We start from the raw sequence: 19,583 nt of genomic DNA, 5'->3' as shown, positions 1-19,583 counted from the left end.
CCTCCGAGGCCCTCTGGATGCTTGATGGTCAAGACTTGCTCCTCCCATGTTGTTAGTTGTGGGGGAGGAGGTGGGGGTCCGCTGCACTGCGATGTTGTGCCTGGAGACCGTTGAATGCACCTTCCCCCGTAGGTCATTCCACCTCTTCCTGATGTCCTCCCTATTTCTTGGGTGCTGTCCCACTGCATTGACCCTGTCCACTATTCTGCGCCATAGCTCCATCTTCCTGGCTATTGATGTGTGCTGTACCTGTGAGACAAATAGCTGTGGCTCTACCCGGATGATTTCCTCCACCATGACCCTGAGCTCCTCCTCGGAGAAGCGGGGGTGTCTTTGGCGTGACATGGGGTGGTGTGTGTGATGTGTGGGGTGGTGTATGTGGTGATGAGTGTGGTGATGTGTAGTGGTGTGTGGTGTTTGGTGCGTGGATGTTGTGTGGGTGATGGTGTTGTGTGCCTCTGTGTGATGGGGTTGTCTATTCTGTGCTCTCTCTCTGGCCTTCGTTCGTGATTTTTCGGTCGTATCGGTTTGCGGGTGATGTGGGTGTGTGTTTTATATAGTATTGGGTTTGTGGGAGTGGTGTGTGTATGTGTATCATGTGTGTGTATTTTGAATTGTCCAATGTGGCGGTATTTTGGAGATGTGTGTGTATTTTGAGCGCGGCGGTGTGTATCGCCAATGGAATACCGCAGTTGAAAGACCGCCGCTTGGATTCGTGGGTCGTAATAGCATGGGCGTGTTTCTGTTGGCATGGAGGTGGAGGTTTTGTTTTCGCCAGTTTATCACTGACCTTTGGTGTGGCGGAGTTGTGTGGGTGTCTGAATTTCGGCGGATTCCGAGCTGTGTGTCATAATAGCTGTGGTGGAATTCCGCGGCCGCGGCGGGGTATTGGCGGTCTTCTGCACGGCGGTAAGCGCCTTTTACCGCCAATGTTGTAATGACCCCCATTGTCTCTTCTGCTATAGACATTATTAAATCGGATAGGTCTTCCTTACACCATGGACAGAATCAGATCAGGTCCATTATGCAGTTGGGTTGGACGCTTCAAACATTGAAGGCGGGTCGTGTTCCATGGCAGCACGTCAGTGCAAGGGAGATATTTTCTTCTTTTAATCTAATGCGACAACAACAACTAATGGTTAAGAAGGAAGCGACTTATGTCATTCTTAACATCGAGAAATTAGAAAAGTTGCCTTTTACCATGGCCGAAATACCATCGGCTGAGTGGTTAATACATGGGGTTATTAATCTGCCTATTTCCACACTACAATTCACCTCCTGTTTAAAACACATTCCGGTAGGCAGATATGAAAAGCTGGGAGATGGTTACATCCATGAGGTGTGGAAGCTTCCCTTCTCGTACAAATGCTTCAATGGCATGAAAGTGGTCTTTCTTTGCGGTAGTGAATGCGAGACTTCAGTCAACCATTTGATGATTTGTAAACAGGTGTCTTTGCATGGGGCGTGTAACACCTTGGCTGCAAACTTGGCTCGTTATCTTAAGGGAGTCCCAGTCCCTTTGATTATTCCCACGCTCCAGGTGCTTTCAAACGGCAGCTACATCCTTCTCAATAGTGAAGGCTGTTGTGGTATGCAGGCCGGAATAGTTTACGTTGTTTCAGTCTCTAAGGTCGTTACATGCTGCGGGAATGTACTGTTTCCCCCCACTAAATTTAAGGAGGTAGCTGATATTTGGCCTTACATTGCTACTTCAAACGTGAATTTTGACAAGTAGAGTAGACTCAAGGCTTTACTGTTTCAAAAGCATGTGGCCCTTACACATGTGCGCGAGACCTAAACACTTCAAGTGGCAAGGTAATCAGCAGAAATACAGTCCCTGTTAAATACGAACTTTTCGAGACACTTTGGTGAACTCGTGGGACGAATATTTAATGCATCCAGCATGACTGGAATCGCACATTTTTTCAAAGCTGTTGGTTCTGGTTTCATTCACACCTTCTCCTCCATATTCGGTTTGATACCTTCAGCTATCCACACAATTTTCTGTAGTATTTTGGGGGGATTTCCGATAACTTTGGCTTTATTAGCTATCATCCTGCTGTTGCTGTTGTTTATGCGCAATGGCTGTCCCGCCGCAACAAGGAGAAAAGACGGTGCTCCTATCAGTGCAGCTGTGTTGTGAGCGTATGATGCAGCATTTTGGAGCAACACTCCTGGAGCAATTGGAGTGTGACTGGTCTTTGTCATTCAGACCGGTTCTGTATTGTGTGCAGCCCGTGTTTCGGTGCCTCTGGTGCTCTTTCGAACATGCACTGGAAGTTTGTCTTTCACAGCAGCGCCCCCAGTAATAGATGCAAATCTGTTGATGTTCTTGTTGAGGGTTCATTACCAGACATGCGCACTGAGGTTGCGTTTGCTACGTGAAGCTAATTCTGAGTTACCCTTCCTGGAGGAAGTTGCCGACAACTCATCAGTGGGCACTCCACGGGATGCCGCCTTGGTTAACACTGGGGCTATGAAACACACGTGCTCCTTGATCATTTTTGGCGCAGACTTTCCGGTTCTGACACCTGCCGAAGTGGAAGATCTCCTGTTCTCTATGGCTCGTACTTAGTTTGGAACTTTTCTAAATTGACATGTCTTTTGAATTTGGTTATAAGTCACATGCTCATGTTTTACATTGCCATGTAGTATGCTTGTGTGTCCTTTTAACTTGTCAAAATTGACCTGGTTTTTATAATTATCTTAGGTTGAGCTTTTTAGTGATGAAATTTTAGTTTTGGCTTTGAACCACTTGTAGCCATTTTAGTTATAGCTCCATGCACGTTACTTTACCACACTAGGCCGCTGTGCACTTTGACCTAGATATATTTTATTCGGCTTTGCATTGTTATTTTACAATAACCAGTTTTACGGCCTTGTTTTATTTTCATCTATCTAACTGTTTTTGCTTAGCCCAGCACTGTGTCCTCAAACAAGACATTCTTGATCACTTTGTGCTTCAGTCAAGGCTGCAGTTTGGTACATTGCCAGTGAGCGTGGTAGAAGTTTAGTCTCCAACATTCGTAGAAAATACAGATCCTTACGTAGGGACATTTTCTTAGAACATCAGCTGTGTTATTATAAAAACACTTCTTAGTCCCATTACACGTTAAGAGGGAGATTCCAGCCAGGGAACCACGACTGTATGCTGATTGCTGAATGCTTTGCTGCAGATGCTAACACAGACTACAGGCCTTTGCTTCGGTTTGAGGGTTTATGTCCTCCCGGGAGAACCTGAAAGGCAGAATTAGAGGTTAACATGCTGTGCTCAGATTATGACTTAGATAGGAAATAGTCCAAAAATCCTAGTGGCAATATGATAGCATTATTCTTATGCTTCACTCTCCTCGTCACCATTTTAATATTGTCATTTTGTGTTGTCCTGGTTATTGCAGCTCCCTGAGAAGCCTAATATGTCAAGCGCTCGGCTGCCCAATCATCCCTATCTTCTGGTAGAGATGAGGCACTGCTAGTTAGCCGGAGCATAACCCGGATTTAGAGCTACAGGTGTCACCCAGAGTGGGTCAGACTCAGTCTCCCACACCATGGACGATCTTGCTGCTCAAAATCCAGTAGGCTCATTAGAGTAATAAGAGCCTACGCGACAATACCTGACAGGCTCCCTTGTCCTTTTTCAGGGGCAGTGGATAACTGCACACTAGGCAGATGTTGGTTTGAGCCAAAGGTGACCAGATTCTACGTTCAGGCAATATGGCATGATAGGTTGCAGCAGGTACACAGGTCCATTCCTTGGGCCACCCATCTTCAGATAGGTTGAGCAGCAGATGCAGTGAATGATATGAACATTGACCATATACATGCAGTGCTTAATTTGTGCCTGTTGTTTCCAGTGTTGAGCACCAGCACTTATTTTTGAGGGACGGGGCTTATTCTTATGCCTCAAGCATTTGCTGCGAGCAAAAGACACATATGGCGAAGACGGAAGAAGGAAAAACGAAAAAGCGTCATAAAGGGAGAAAGTAGAAAGCTGCCGGATGAGCTGAAGGGGCAGGGGGTGGCCGTAAATGGATTGAAGAGGCCCAAGATGGCTTCAGGATTACGCTGCCTCAGTATTCAGTACTGGCAGATTTAATTACAGCAGACTCGTGTTTAAGAGGAGGGCTTTGAGCACCAGCACCTTTTTATTTACAAATTAAGCACTGTATACATGCAATAGCTTATTGAAGAATGGGTGAAATCGCATGATGGTCTCGGCTATGAGACAATGTTCTGATGTCATTTACTGAAGAAAAGGTTAATTGGCTAATGGTCGAGGCACAGAGGCCACACCTGGACTTCAGCTACTTGAAGAAGTGATGCGGTGACCCAAGCTACAGGCACAAAAAGTGTTCTTGCTATAATTGGGCACAAAATAGGAAACAGTGATGCAGGATTCAGTCACTTGGGTCTCCCACAATCATCAATCACATCACTTTGTGTGGTGATACAGAGTTTGGACACACGGGCCTCGTAAAATCATTGGGTGCAAGACTGGTAGAAGAGATGCAGGTTTGAAGTACACAAGCCTTTTATAATGAATGTACATCAACCACAATGGACAATTGTGACGCAGTGTATCACACTATCCAAATAGTTCAAATCATGAAATGTACATATTGCCCACCTCCATAAGTCAGTTGTTCAGAGTCCAGAAACACAGTGGAATATAATACAACGAGGAGAGGCAACAAGAAACCATAACATTAATATTTATTATTATTCTTTCAGAGTCCAACAATTCAATGAAAACCTCAAATGTTTGTGTTCCTTTACAAAGGATTCTTTATTTCATTTACATCTTTTACCATAAAACAAGACAACAGTCAATGCATTTTTCTTCCACATCGAATAGCTTATTTAGAACTGTAGATTAAATTCCATAATTAAATCACATGCTAAAAACATATTATCGACATATACAAAAAGAATACAAGGTGGACTAAGCAACACAGTCCACCCTACAATAGTTCACAAACCAACCAAACTGGATGATGAATGAAAAAACAATCAGAACTACAACGTAGGTAGTATCCATAAGCATCTAATGACAAAAATACATATATAATTTCACAAGAATACTAATGATATACATTTATAAATAAAATTAAAATCAGGGAAGAAAGTAAAATAGAAACTCCGTTTGTCCAGGTACTCGTTTTGTTGTAAAGAAGAAGAAACAATCAATCCCTGTTTCCATTGTTCTTTCACCTTTCGTATACAAATTGTAGAAACATGTGCAATGTGGCTAACTAAGAAGCACAGAAATCAGGCGTATCCAGACTGAATTAGGACTTGCATTTATCTCAATATTAAGATAACAATCTAGAAAGAGAACCTGCCTGTTGGGAACTCTTTCTAATTAAACTAATAATTCTTACATGAAGGGCTTACCTAGTGTTTGTATTATACAATTATCGAAGGAGTGCACAATCCTTTAAGATGGGAGTCGAATGTTCAATGGCAGTTATCTGCAGAAAGGTAGGGCACCAAAGGCTAAGTTTGTCAATCGAGTATTGCTTGAAATAGTGTTACCAGGCCAGCTAGTAAAAGACTGTTGTTGCTAAGGTGGACTGTTTTCAATGCTATTAAAAACTGAAGCTATCAGGGATTTTGGTTATATCTGATGGAATTGCCCAGTCAATTGTAGACCAAATTAAGGATATATTGGGATATCCTCTTCCATCTATGCCGGGGTGTACCCTTTTGAGATTGCGGGATGAAACCCTCACCACCAAACCTCTGGAGACCAGTCAATTTTGTAGTTCTACTTTGGGGTGGCCAAGATGGCTCTGGCTGCCTCTTGGAAGAAGATAGAAGCACCCTCGATGTCCCAGTGATATGTGCAGCTCTGGAGGCCCATTACTATGGAGAGGATGGCTGACATTCTTATAGATAATTATAAAAACTTTGAATATATCTGGGGCCCCTTAGTAAAATTCCTCTCAACAGGCCTCCCACTCTTTGCGTATCCCGCTTGTACATGGGCACACCACCTCTTTTAGATTTAAAGTTAAAGGGAATCAATGGCTAGCCCTGTCATACTCACAACCCTATTCGATACTCCCTCCTGCCCCTGTTCTGCTTAGTTTCCACCATGTCCTACACTGCTTCAGTTCACACCTTATGGTCTTTTGTTTAGAGTTATTTGGGAGAAGGGGGGATTGTGTTGAGCAGTGATATAAATGGACTCTATTGTAGAATTGATAGCCGTACCTTACCCAGAGTTGATGCTTACTCCAAGGATACCTCTGTAAGGTGGAAAGTGTATGTACCAACAGCAATTTTGATGTATATCTATGGTATCCTATGCTTGCATTGCTGTCACTGTATGTAAATGTGGCTTAACAAAGCTCAATAAAGAAGGTTTGAGGGAAAAGAAACGGAAGTATTGAATACAAACCACTTGCATAATTTGACCCGACTGACGACACAGAACTGATGGTGATGGTGGAAGTAACCGAGTACTGGCACATTGCAAAAACAAGACAGATTCACCACATAATATCACAAATTAGCTTAAGTGAGTTAGAAGTGGACCGAGCATAATGAAAGCCCAAATAAAGGAGTGTGTCTTCAATATGTACATGCAACTATTGCAATCTTTTCCTCTATGGCAAATTTTCCAAACAGCCAATGAGCATCAAATTTTGCTCACAATCCTTGAAAATCCCAAAGCTAAAATTCCATATGTATTGAGAGTATGGGAATTTCACTACAAGCATATTGTTATACAGTCATTCTCAGACCAAGGAAAGACCAGAATTCACGTTAGTACATTTATTGATACTGATATAGACAATCTTTAGAAAGAATAGTTCAGTGTCACCATAAATGTTCTCACATCTTTCTCAGTGGCAGATAATCATCTAGAGCAGTAGACTGAAACTGACACCCACCTAAAGTTTATCATGCACCTGATAGACACACAATCCAAGGACACTTGAATGCTCTCTCCAGGGATTGTTAAAGCAGAAATAATTGCATTCAAGGATGTACAAGATGAATTGTCCATTAAACCCAGTGCCATAATATTGAGAGGCATATGCATAGTTATCCCTAAGTGCCTAAGAAAATAATTGGTAGGCCTACCTTATGAGGGCCACATAGATATAGTGCTCATTAAGAAAACACTGAGAGAGAATGTATGTTTCCCACATCTACAAGTGCTTGTGGGAGAGACTCAGTGCCTTCAGTGTTAGTGGCAGAGAAACACTCAAACGCAACAGATTAACCCAGAGGAATGAGGGAGCTAGTTACACTAAATTTAGTCCAGCCCATGGTGTTAGGGAATTGTTGTTTTATAATAATGGATGGCATTTTTGTTTTTCAATTGCACAAGGTTTTCTGTCTACAAGTAAGAAGGAGGTCATTCTTCCCACAAAAGACATTTATGGCCGGAATGACCATGGACATTTTCATCACCATCTAAACAGACTACAGATCTCCAATCACTGGCCATAAGTTTGCAAACTTTTGGGGAGGCCATGAACTTCAGAGCCAAGAAGATCATTCCACTATGGCCATAAGCCAACGGAATTGTAGAGTTTGATGGACATCCTCCAGCAATCAATTTAGCAATTGGAAGTCCAGTGAAACTTCAATCAACAAATTCTCTGTCAGGTACTGAGTGCATATCACTCTATCCCACATAACACAACATCCCAGTGTCCAGTTGAGTTGATGTTTGAAATGAAGAGTGAAACAAGAAAACCCCAGTGGATGACATCAACAGAAAATAGATACCTCAAACGTACAGGACATAAAAGGTGCATATGAATAGCCATTCTGACAGGTTGCATTCTGACAGGTTGTCAGGGGCCAAAGAATATGGCATCAAACCACAGGACTGGGTGCTGATGTATTAGCAGCAAAAGAAGATATCAGTGTTCCCTTTGATTTAGAGCCCCTGATTGTATCAACCCTCAAAGGCTGCATGATGTTGATGTTAACCACCAGGGTGCACCATCACGTAAAATGCATTGCACTTCAAGAATTATGAAGGGTCTAGAAGGAGAATTACCACTTTTAAGGTTCAGGACTTGGATCCTGAAGCACCTATGGCCAGTGAAGATTTCAAAAGAAAGGGGCCATCTTTGTCTTGCAAGTCAATAAGGATCATGCAATGGGACCCGTAAAAAGAGCATATTGGCAGAGGCCTTGGCTACGTGCTTGTGGGAAGTCCCACAAGTTCTATATAGACATCATCACTTTTTGTCTAAACTGAATATTGGGTGGGCCACCATTCAGTGATGCCCACTCAACATTTGTTTTAGTTTTACAGAAACAAACCACTAAAGTGTGTATTTGTTTAGGAAAAAAATAATCTGGATCCATAGGGAATTTTCTCCCTGTGTGTGAGGCTATTGTTGATTATCCCTCCCGAGGTCTGGGCAGACCGTCCTATGCACTAAGAGCAGAAGACCTATGAGTATGGGCGGCTACAAATGGCTCTACTGTCATTAACCTGGCATTAGTGTTCGCCAGCACACATTCAGCAAACTCCCAACTAACTTTATATTAGGCCTCTTGTGTCCATGAACTATTGTCTTTGTGTCATAGAAGGGAGTAATTCTTGTAAAATATGGTTGGTTGTTTTGTGTCTAAGAAGGAGAAGGCAATAGGTGGCAGTAGAGACAGCAGGACACCGCAGAGTGGACTAACCACAAGTGCAACAGCCAGTTTCTGTGGACAGAAAGGGAAAGAGTTAGAATGAGGAAAAAAGGTGGCAGCCCAGAGGGCTTTTCTTAATATTCTAATAACAAATAGTTTGAACTGCTTGTCCTTGCACAAATCTTCTATTGTAATAAAATACAAGGAAGAGGGGGGGGGTGGTCTGGCCACGGAACGCGCTGGCCGCCTGAAGCGTGTGCGCTGTGAGGCGGCTGGCCCTGGGCCGGGGACAGTGGCGCTGCGGGGGCACGGAGCCTCTTCTCGGGAGCGTGGAGGTGACCGGAAGATGCTGCAGTGGCAGAGACGCTTCCTGGGGGCACCGCAGGCTCGCGGCTCCGGAGAGATCAGCGCTGCGTCAGGGCGGCCTAGGAAGGAGCCCGGAACCGCGGCCTCCAGTACTCTTGGATCCAGGCGCTCTTGAGAGTGGCCTGACGGCCCAGGAGTAGATCGGGCACTCCTGGGCACCTAGCCGTCGACGACCCTCCCCCACAGCCGCTTTGACCAGCTTCCCTTTCTGCCGCTGTTGCGCAGCTTGTGGTGGGGTTCCAGACCCTTGACCCCTTGTGGCCTGCTTTTTGCACCGGGCCTGACGCCGCCCTTCCAGCTGCAGAGGAGGGATTGGCGCCGGGCACTACAGAAGGACTCATGCTGTGTTGGGGGCCCCATTGGAGGTTCATCCACTCTTCAACACAACCGCAACAGAGGACAGATGGGCAGGTCAGTCTTCTCTTGGTGCTGGGTGCCTTGACAAGCCTGTTGGAACCGGTATACCCGCACCCCCCTCATTCCCTGCGACAACTGGGAGCCCTGGAAAAGCCCCCAACGGAGTTGGGCGCAGTGCCGGGAAGCGCGAGATGGAGCCTACCCCCATGGCTTGAGTGACACCCCCGGTGGGCTGCTTTTCGGACTTTGTCATTGCCCAGTTACCTTGGACGGAGCCTGGCAGATCCACTATACTGATGGAGTGGCAACGTGGGACCTAGGTCTCATGGCCGTACTCTTGGGAGTTCGCCGGGGCCCTCGGGGGTCTGGCACTGAGTGACTGAGACGACGAATATAACTCGCGCCTCCTGTGCCACCCCCGCCCCTCTTTCATCATTGTGAGTGCCAGGTGTGGAGGGGCGCATCGCCTACCACAGGGACTTCCGGGAGACGACACACAACACGTCGCATGAGGAGCCGGTGCTCTCTGCCTAGCGGAATACCCTTGCCCCTGCACGTTGAGACTGAGGCCCTCACTCTGTCATCGCATTTCTTTTGCGATGGACGGACGCCTTTTATCTCCGGGCTGCGACCTCCTTCCTTTATTAGAGCACGGACTGCACCGCGGACCCCACTGGGACTGTGCCAATCACCGGCCACGCTGCTGTGGGAGCCGGGGCCCTACTGCCTCTCCCCCCCTCCCCTCCATTTACCCGATCACGCAGAGTGGGGTCAACTCCAGCTTCAGGAGAGGACCCCTGGGACCCCCAGTCCCCCACACCACCGCTGCTAGGCTTTGCGACGGGACCAGAGATGCCAGGCAGCCGGTCGTCCCACAAGATCTCGGGCAAGCCGGCAAGACAGTTGCTCTTTCCTGAGGCCTTACTTCAGGCGAAAGGCTCACACCCACTTTGGCGCCACTGCCATCTGCGACACACCACTATATGGCGGACTCAGCCCAGAAATCCACCATGGATCGTATCCTCCAGGAAACTTCGGCAGTTGGCCGTAGGTTGGAGGGGATGGATAGTGCAATGGTCTCATTGACTGCGGAAACTAAATCCATCCGTATGGAAATTGCAAGCTTTCAGACCCGCGTACTGGGGTTGGAACAACTGGTGTCAACAGTGGAGGCCCAAGCCACTTCTTTTCAGGATAGAGACCAGGAACTCCTTCTTTCTTCGCAGTAAGCTGACAGACCTGGAGGAAAGGAGCCGGAGGGACAACGTCTGATTCCTAGGATTTCCTGAAAATATTGAGGGAGAGGACCTTCATGGATTCCTGCGAGATACGCTACCCAGGCTGAGTGGCATTACCTTTGATCCACCCTTGGAGTTCCAAAGAGCTCACAGGCTGGGCCCCAGGAGCCCCGGCACGGACGCACGCCCCCGACCGATCATAGCCTGCCTTCTCGGTCATGCACAAGCCAGCCAACTTATACAGAAAGCACGCACACAGGGTCCCTGCCAGCTGGAGGGACACACGATCCTAATATCGGCAGACTTCTCCAAGGAAACCAGTGAACGTCAAAGGGCATTCCTGGCCCTCCGCCCTCGGCTATGTCAGATGGAGGTGAAATACAGCCTGTTCGATCCAGCGCAAATGTGGATAATGAAAAATGTTGCATCCAAAGACTTTTATGACCCGGAAGACCTACGCTCCTTCTTGGATGGCCTGTCGCTCATGGACTCTTCCACCCTGACTCCACACTGAGATCCAGCAGTTGCGGATCAGAATACTCCCTCTCAAGACCTTGCTCCAGGAGGGTCAGGGTCTGACCACCATCCTCTTCTCTCCTACCTCAGGGGATGGGACTTGGAGAGACTCCTCAACAACCACGATGATAGAGGGCAGGTGCTGCACGCGGTGGCGCTCCACACGCAGGTGGCGGACAGAGACAAATCTCGTTCCCCTTGGAAGCCCCCAACGGAGCCCACCTGAACCTGCTATATCCTATTGGACTGCAGGAAACCGAGAGCCTGGCGATCATGGCCTCCCCCGGTTTGGGGATGGTGGACCCTTCGTTGACCCACTGGCTGGCTGAGTACAGTTTGTTTATTCCTGCACAATGTTGGGTGTTTTGCTATTCTTTTGTTATCCTCGTCTAGCAATGTTTTCTTACACACATAATGTGGGTGCCGAGCAGACTCATGAGGTTTGTCCAGCCCCCGTTGGGACTGATGGTATGTGGGACAATACATACTCCTTAGGCCTAGTAGCCCCACGATTAATCTAATGTAATAGCTGTTAATATAATGATGATTGATTGATTGTTCTTCACTGTTGTATTCCCTTTTTGGAGTTCTTGTGTTGCTCTTTACATCCTTCTCTTCCTCCTTTCTATTTGCACACGGTTCCGCCTCCCCCCTTTCCTTCCTCCCCCCGCCGATGTGTATGCAGCAACACTGACACAATAACGGCCGTCGCTGTCTCTCTCTCCCTGAGTCCCTAGGGGGGTTTGCTGACTCCACTGCGGCGTCCCTCGGCAGGCTTGTTTTGCAGTTGTGTTACGCTGCAATGTCTCATTCCCTGCTGGGGGATACCAAATTACATCACATTGTGCCATACCCTCCTGGGGGAATCTGGCTCCAGGACCCTGGGAAGTTAGTACCAATGGGTAATGGTCGCCCTGCTCTGCGTCCCCGCTCCTGGCCGTGGCCCCTCCAGCCTTACCTTGCACTGGGACTTGTTAGGTCCGGGTATAGGCCCACAGATTAAAGTTTAGGTTGTTTGGGGCTCTAGTTTGCTCCATCTTTCTTCTTCTTTCCCTTTTTCTTTCTCTCGCCTGCCTCCCTCCCTTCCTTTCCCTTCCTCGACTCGTCCCTTCTTTAGTTTTCCTTCTTCTCTTCTCTCTCTACTCTTTGCTATCCTCCCTCCCCGGATCAGGACTGGTTCTGTTTTGTTTTGTCTGTTTCTTTGTTTGTCCTCGCCCCGCTTTTCTCCCCACCCCTTCCTCATACCTTCTCTTTTTCCCTCCCCCCTTTCCTCCCTCTCCTTCTACCACCCTCCTACACTTCATACTCTGTATTCTTGTCCTCCGCCTTTTGCTCTCCTCTTGTTTCTCCTCCCTCTGGTGCCTCTTTATATTTTGCCCTTTCCTATTTCTATCTTCCTTCACGCCCCCTTTCCCCCACTCACAATCCTCTCGGTCTTATATTATACAGTGTTCTGTACCCCCTTCCCCGTCTCTCTATCTCACCCCTCTGCATCTCTCGACCTCGCCGCTCCTTCTAGCTTTTCCCCGTGGCCGGACACCCAAATGCCCCACCTACCCCACCTACCCCGCTACGGGTTGTCTCTTGGAATGTCAATGGCCTCACCCATTTCATTAAAAGGAATAAAATACTTTCGTATCTCAATACCAAGCGGGTGGATGTAGCTCTCCTTCAGGAAACCCACTTGACCAGGCTCGAATCTGATAAGCTGCAAGGGACTGGGTGGGGATTGCGCTGTCCAGCTGTAGCACCCCCTGCTGGACGAACAGAGCGGCGCTTTGCGGAAATGCGGGGTTACGATATTGTTGCGAAAGAGCCTCCTTTTTACAGTTACCAAATCATGGGCTGATCCGGAGAGGCAATATATATTTGCCAAACTGAAGCTAGGAGGCGCCTCGCTTTATATGGGATCCATCTATGCCACAATAGGTCCCAAGAGGCAATTTTTTCTCTGCATCAACCGTCTCTTGACGAAGATTGGAGCTTCCCAGTACATTATCGGCGGAGACTGGAATCTGGCTTGCGATGCCATACTGGACAGGACAGGACCTCTGGACACCATCAACAATGGAGACAGAGCCTTGCAGTCTGATGTAATACAGGACAACGGCCTGGTGGACTTCTGGAGACTGACACACCCGGGTGATGGGGAATATACCTTTTTATCCCCGGTGCCATGGTACCCGATCCCGACTGGACTACTTTCTTATCTCACATAACCTTGTGGCACACACGCAGGACTCTCACATACTGAGTGGGGGCTTGTCGGACCATTCCCCAATTCTTTTAGTCCTTCAGCTGGGCATGGTGTCCCCAGGCTGCAAGCCGTGGCGATTCACTGTCCACCGCTACTTAACTCCTCAGGGGAAGGCGCAGCTGCAGGCACACACATCCAGATATGTCTGGGACAACCTTGGGTCAGTGACGTCCAGGAGGGTCACCTGGGCTGCGGCTAAGGCAACGATACGGGCCACATGATGCATGATGCCGCGCTGGCAAACAAGGACAGGGCAGCACAGCAAGCGACCTTAGAAACTGACATCGAATGCTTGACGCAGCACTACACAGCCTGCCCTCCCTCTCCACCCGCAGGGAGTTGGAGAGAGCCCGCATGGCTTTGAATGAACTCTTTACTTCTCAGACTGAATATGCACTGCAGTGCCTGCAGGGACGGCATTACGAACAAGGGGAGAAGGCTGTCCGCTTGCTGGCCACACAACTTCGCCAGAGAGCGGTGACTCTAGCTATATCGGCCATTGAGGCCCAAACGGGGGAGATTCTCACGCATCCGCAGGATATAGTGGGTGAATTTGCGACTTTTACCGCCGCCTTTATGCCCGGGAATCACAGTCCTCTCCTGCCCAGATAGAGGCTTTCCTCAGTACTGTCTCCTTGCCCTCACTTTCCGATGAGGGCCTGGAACTGCTGGGGGGGACATCACCCACCAGGAAATTCTGCAGGTTGTCTCCGGTCTCCCGTATCACAAGTCGCCTGGAGAAGATGGATTCCCAGCGGAATTCTACAAGTGGGCGGGGGAGGAAACGCTAGATGTCCTACATGGGGGGCTTGTCAGACAAACTCGCTGGGTGCGATATCCAATGGCGCCGTAACCACTGTCATACCAAAGCCTGGTCAGGACCCTCTGCTTTGCGGCAGTTAGCGACCCATATCCCTTCTGAACGGCGATATTAAGATATTGGCCAGTGTTCTGGCGAACCGCCTGCGCAAGGTCATACGGTCTCTCATACACCAGTCACAGGTCAGTTTTGTGCCGGGTCGCAGCTCAAGGAACCATCTTCGTACCCTATGCCATGCCCTTTGGGGGGTTCGGGCCATCCCTGAGGCCACCCTAGCACTGTCCCTTGACGCTGAAAAAGTGTTTGACCGCATAGAATGGCCATACCTCTTTGCAAGGCTGACAAAATACGGCCTGGGAGATCAATTTATCTCCAAAGTCCATCTGCTATATGATCATCCTACGGCGTGGGTCAACTGTGGGGGCTTTCTTTCAGACCCTTTTCCTATCTGCAGGGGAACAAGGCAGGGATGCCCTCTTTCCCTTTTTTTGTTCCTGCTGGTGTTGGAGCCAGTGGCGGCCGCGATTCGCGCATCCCCTGGGATAGCAGGCATTCCTCTGCCAGGTGGTATCACCTCTAAACTTTACTTGTATGCTGACGAAGTCTTACTCACCCTAACCGACCTGGACCGCTCATTGCCTGCCCTTATGGAGATTATCGACGGCTTTGCTCCTCTCTCTGGATATCGGATAAACTGGTATAAAAACGAAGCTCTCCCTCTGTCACAAGGGACAAAGAAATCAGTGCTTCTGGGCTTCCCATTCCGTTGGACCCCGAAGCGCCTTAAATACCTGGGGGCCCTTGTTAACCGCGGCATGAAAAGAATGACGGCGGACAACCTAGATCCCCTCATTGCACGTATGAGACTCAACTTTGACAAATGGGCCCAACTGGACCTCTCCATGTGGGGCTGGTTGCAGGTGGTGCGAATGGTCACGGTACCACAATTCACATATGTACTGGGCCTTCTCCTCCTCCAGATACCCCTCTCCATGTTGAGACTGGTAGACGCTGCACTATCAGGACCTTTGTGTGGGGATCTATGCGCTCCTGTCTAGCATCGGCCAAGCTAATAGCACACAGGTCACACGGCTGAATGGGACTCCCCTCGGTGGAACATTAATCTCTAGCCCTCCACCTAGCACCATTGGCTGCCACATTGTCTAGCCCTGCAGAGTCGCCACAGTGGATATCAGTGGAGAGAGAGTTGCTCTCCCACAGAGGAGGCCTTAATGGGCTTTACCGCACAACCTCTGTGCCCCCTGGTGACCCAAATCGGATTCAGAAGGCAACAGGCGTGGCTTGGCATAGGGCCCACCGCCTTCTGGGGGTTCACCCCTTTCTCCACACCCAAGCTCCCTTGTGGCACAATGACAGTATACGCATAGGGGGAATGACCCTCAACTGGCCACAATGGAGGGATGCCGGTATAACTCACCTAGATCAGGTACTGGAGACTGGCAGGCTCAAACCTTTCACTAGTCTGAGGGAGGAATTCCGCCTCCATTCTGCACAGGAGTGGAAATACCTGCAACTCCAGCACTGTATGCGTCAAAACCCTGATATTGTTCGTCGGGGACTACAACCCTCATCTATAATAGCCTACCTGACGACATGGGGGAAGCACAAAGGTGTTATGGCTGGCCTGTTCAAAGTCCTTATAAGTCGTCTATTCTCACGGCCGGTCCTGGACAAGCTGTGTCTGCAATGGCAAACCCGCCTCCAGCAGACTTTTGAAGATGAGGACTGGGCAGACATGGTGGAAGCGTTAGACAGAGGTACACGCAAGGTTCACTTAAAGTTCTGCCTCTTCAAGATACTCCACGAGTGGTACTGGACCCCGGTGAAACTACATAGGACTGGCCTTCTTCCGCATACGTCATGTTGGCGCTGCACGGACCCGCGCTGTGATCTACTTCACGTACTCAGTAGCTGTCCGTCGGTACAGCCTTTATGGAAGGCAGTGGAACTTGTCCTGGAGGACTCCATGTTGCTTCCAACCCCCTTACCTCCTTCATTACTCATGCTGCACGACACGGTCTCCCTCCCGGCTTTATCACGACCGCAAAAAAGACTTTTGCATACAGCCTTGGCAACTGCGAAAATATGTATTCTACGGCACTGGAGATCCGCAACTACGCCCGAGGAATGGATTGGGGCTATGATTAGCATAGCCACACATGAGAGAGTCATTTACAACCTTCAGGACCAGGCTGCCATTTTTGCCCAGGTATGGGCTCCCTTCCTCACTGACGTCTAGACTGTACCATTGTCACCACTGCTGGCCCCAGCTAACCTTATGCACCTATTTTCTCTTTCTCCCTTTCCTCTCCTTTCCCCCCCTTCTCACCCACCCCCCTCTCTATCCTTTTCCCTCTCCATACCTTCCCCTTCTTTGTTCTCCTAGCCTTGGGACCACTGCACTTGGCCGTCTGGTTTCTCTTTCCCCCTCACTCCTCCCCCACCCCTCCCCTCCCACCTATATTTATTTCTAATTCAGTGTTCTCCCTTTTCTCTTTTTCTTCGACACCCGTTCCCTTTCCTTCCTTTTTCCCCTGCTCTTCTCTCCTCTCTATCCATTTCCCGATTAACCCTGCAAGACCTGGACATCCTACCCTTCTACCACACCTGCCTCCGCAACTTTTGCTCTCGAATTGTACAACTGTCATGGAGTGGCTTCCCTTGTCCCCACATATGCCCTGTCTGATAGCCTCTTCTGCAAGACGGATCCTGCTTGCAAAAGTGCATGCATATTTACTCACATCAGTCCTTAATGAGGGAGGAGATGATACACAGAGATGTAGGGACCATGTGCGATGGATAAATTTCGGAATACTGTCCAAATCTGTTGGGCAATCTCCTCCCCCCTTCTTTGTCAGAAGATTTCTGAAAGGCTTGCATCCCCCGCTCACCTCCCTCCGCCCCTCATCTCCTTCCCCCTCCCTTAGTACTGACCGATCCGTTCCCTGTCGTTGGTTGCCCCCATCCCTGTTATTTCCCTCTGATATTCTTTTCTTTCTCTTTCCCCGAAACGGTTTGGTTATATTGATAATAATGCATATGCCATGTTTTTACAGTCGCACCTCAGGCAATATTCTGGCGTTTTTGGACCATATTGTGCAAGAACTGCTGTTTGTTAGCCTTACTCTTATGGCTTATTTACTTGCCCCATGAGGCTGTGTTATACTGTATTTTATACTGTATTTTACCTGCTATTTTATGTAATAAAAAAATACAACACCAAAAACAAATACAAGGAAGAAAACATGTCACAATTGACATAATAGACATGGTATATGTATTGCTAGCAATTTAATGAAAGTATTCAATGAGTAACATCAACAAATGTCAGGTGCATAAGAGCAGAACATGGGTAGTGCTGCAAATAATCTATTAATATAATTCAAGTTTAATTAAAAGTAGGCTTTGGAATGCACAATTAGCATATGTCACCCATCACGACTACAGAGACCAGTGGTATACATGAATAAGCATTTATTCACAACAAATACCTGATTTTGTACACCGAAGATTTCCAATCAGCATGTAAGAGTTGTCAGCACACAAACCTGCCTTCAATGATCCTGCCATAAGTGTGCCAATAGCTAGGACCGGTAGCAGTGTGGTCCTGATACAGACTTTGGTGCTCTCTGACTGGACCTGTCACTGGTACATTTAAGATAAAGTTCAATAATCAGGATTAAAACATTCTCAATAAGAATAACAGCCACAGGTTACAAGCTTTGATGATTTATGTAGGGAATTAATAAGCAAAATACATGGACTATGCCATCAATAAGTTTAGGAGCAAAGCATATGATTAATAAGCACAAAGAACTCAGTAAAGTTCTATATGAAATCTGGCATAGATCCAATTTCTAGCAATGGGAAATGGGGGTACCGAGGTACAGAGAAAAGATGTTCTTTAAGATGTCTTTAGACAAGGGCTTTTACACATTGCTACACATGTATATGGTTCTCAGAATTTGCAGCAATGAGGAACAAGCAAGAAGAAATATTTTACTACAGTATAAATTCAAGGATTCTCATATAATTCTATTAAATTTTATTTAGTTGCTCTCGCAGTTTGTTCAGCCATGCTAGTTGATACATTGTAAAACACTAGCCTGGGAAAGCTGGGATTTCCTTGGTTAATACAGCACAGTGATAAGTCACTTTACACAGTCCTTTAGAGTAAAGCCTGCAATTATTTATTTAGAACAAGGAACAACAGTGTGAGGCATTATGTGGTGAATTACAACAGTGATTCAAGATGGAGGACAGTGTAAATACAGTCTTATGCTAAAGTAAGCTCAATTTCTTATGCATTTACAGCATGGAAAGGAAACCAAGCTCTCATGACACCCACTTTCATCATTTTTAATCACCATTGTAAATCTTTTTTACAATGCAGCATTAATTAACTTTGGGTTCTCCTTCTTAAATTCTCCCAAGTCTTTCAAGTTGTCATAGAGATGGAATTGCATCACTTCAACCTTTACGTCAAGTCCCTTTCTATTTCGTCTCCTCATTGCTGACAGCTTCTTGAATCCACAATCCCTATTATTGCTGGATGAAATTCTCTTGCAAAATCTCAGGAAAGTAAGCACACATGCAATGTTTATTAGTATAACTGAAAGAGGAGTTAAAAGCAGTTTTAATATTTCTCCACTACACTATCTAGTCACTCCCCTATCCTAGTGAAATCTCTTCCAAGTGATCCAAACACAGGACCTATTGCTTCACATTCACCTGACTCTTCCAGCTCGGTTAGTACATGCGTTATGTTTGTAATATTAGTAATATAGCTGTGGAGCTGCTTATCTATACATCGGATGTATGTGCAGCATCCCCAAGCATGAATGACTTTACAAACTCTGTCCTCCTTTGCAAGGAGCAAATCCAACGCAAGACAGTTTTGCATAGTCATAGCTCTCACGGTAAGCAGCTCTTTATGATTAACTGGTAATGTTCCTGCAGTGTTAGTAACAGGTCAATCCATTAAAATGGATCGTCTCCTGATCTTATCTATGTTTAATTTAATGTAACGCCTATTGAATGTATGAGTGCTCTGAAAATGTCATTAGGGATTTGCTTAAAGTTATGGTGACCTCACTATTTACAGCGATCAAGAGGAAAATCTAGCTCATTAGTGGGATAGATCCTAGGGATAACTAGAGCTGCATAACAACTACCTACCCACTTCTGTGGTCACTGGAAATAAGCTCACTTACCACATGTGCAATAGATGCCTTTAGTACTTACCTCTAATTTGGCAAAGGGTCTACCTCTATCTAAATAATTATTCTCATATTGGCTCCATCCCATATTCTTAACAATCTAATAATTCAACAGGTTACATCATGCATGCTTTGATTAATAGCTCTCATGTTAGTTACAGGAGTAAAGAATTTCA

The sequence above is a fragment of the Pleurodeles waltl genome, chromosome 8, assembly GCF_031143425.1.
Source record: "Pleurodeles waltl isolate 20211129_DDA chromosome 8, aPleWal1.hap1.20221129, whole genome shotgun sequence".
In the NCBI taxonomy this organism is placed as follows: Eukaryota; Metazoa; Chordata; class Amphibia; order Caudata; family Salamandridae; genus Pleurodeles; species Pleurodeles waltl.
This window is presented reverse-complemented; position numbering follows the sequence as displayed.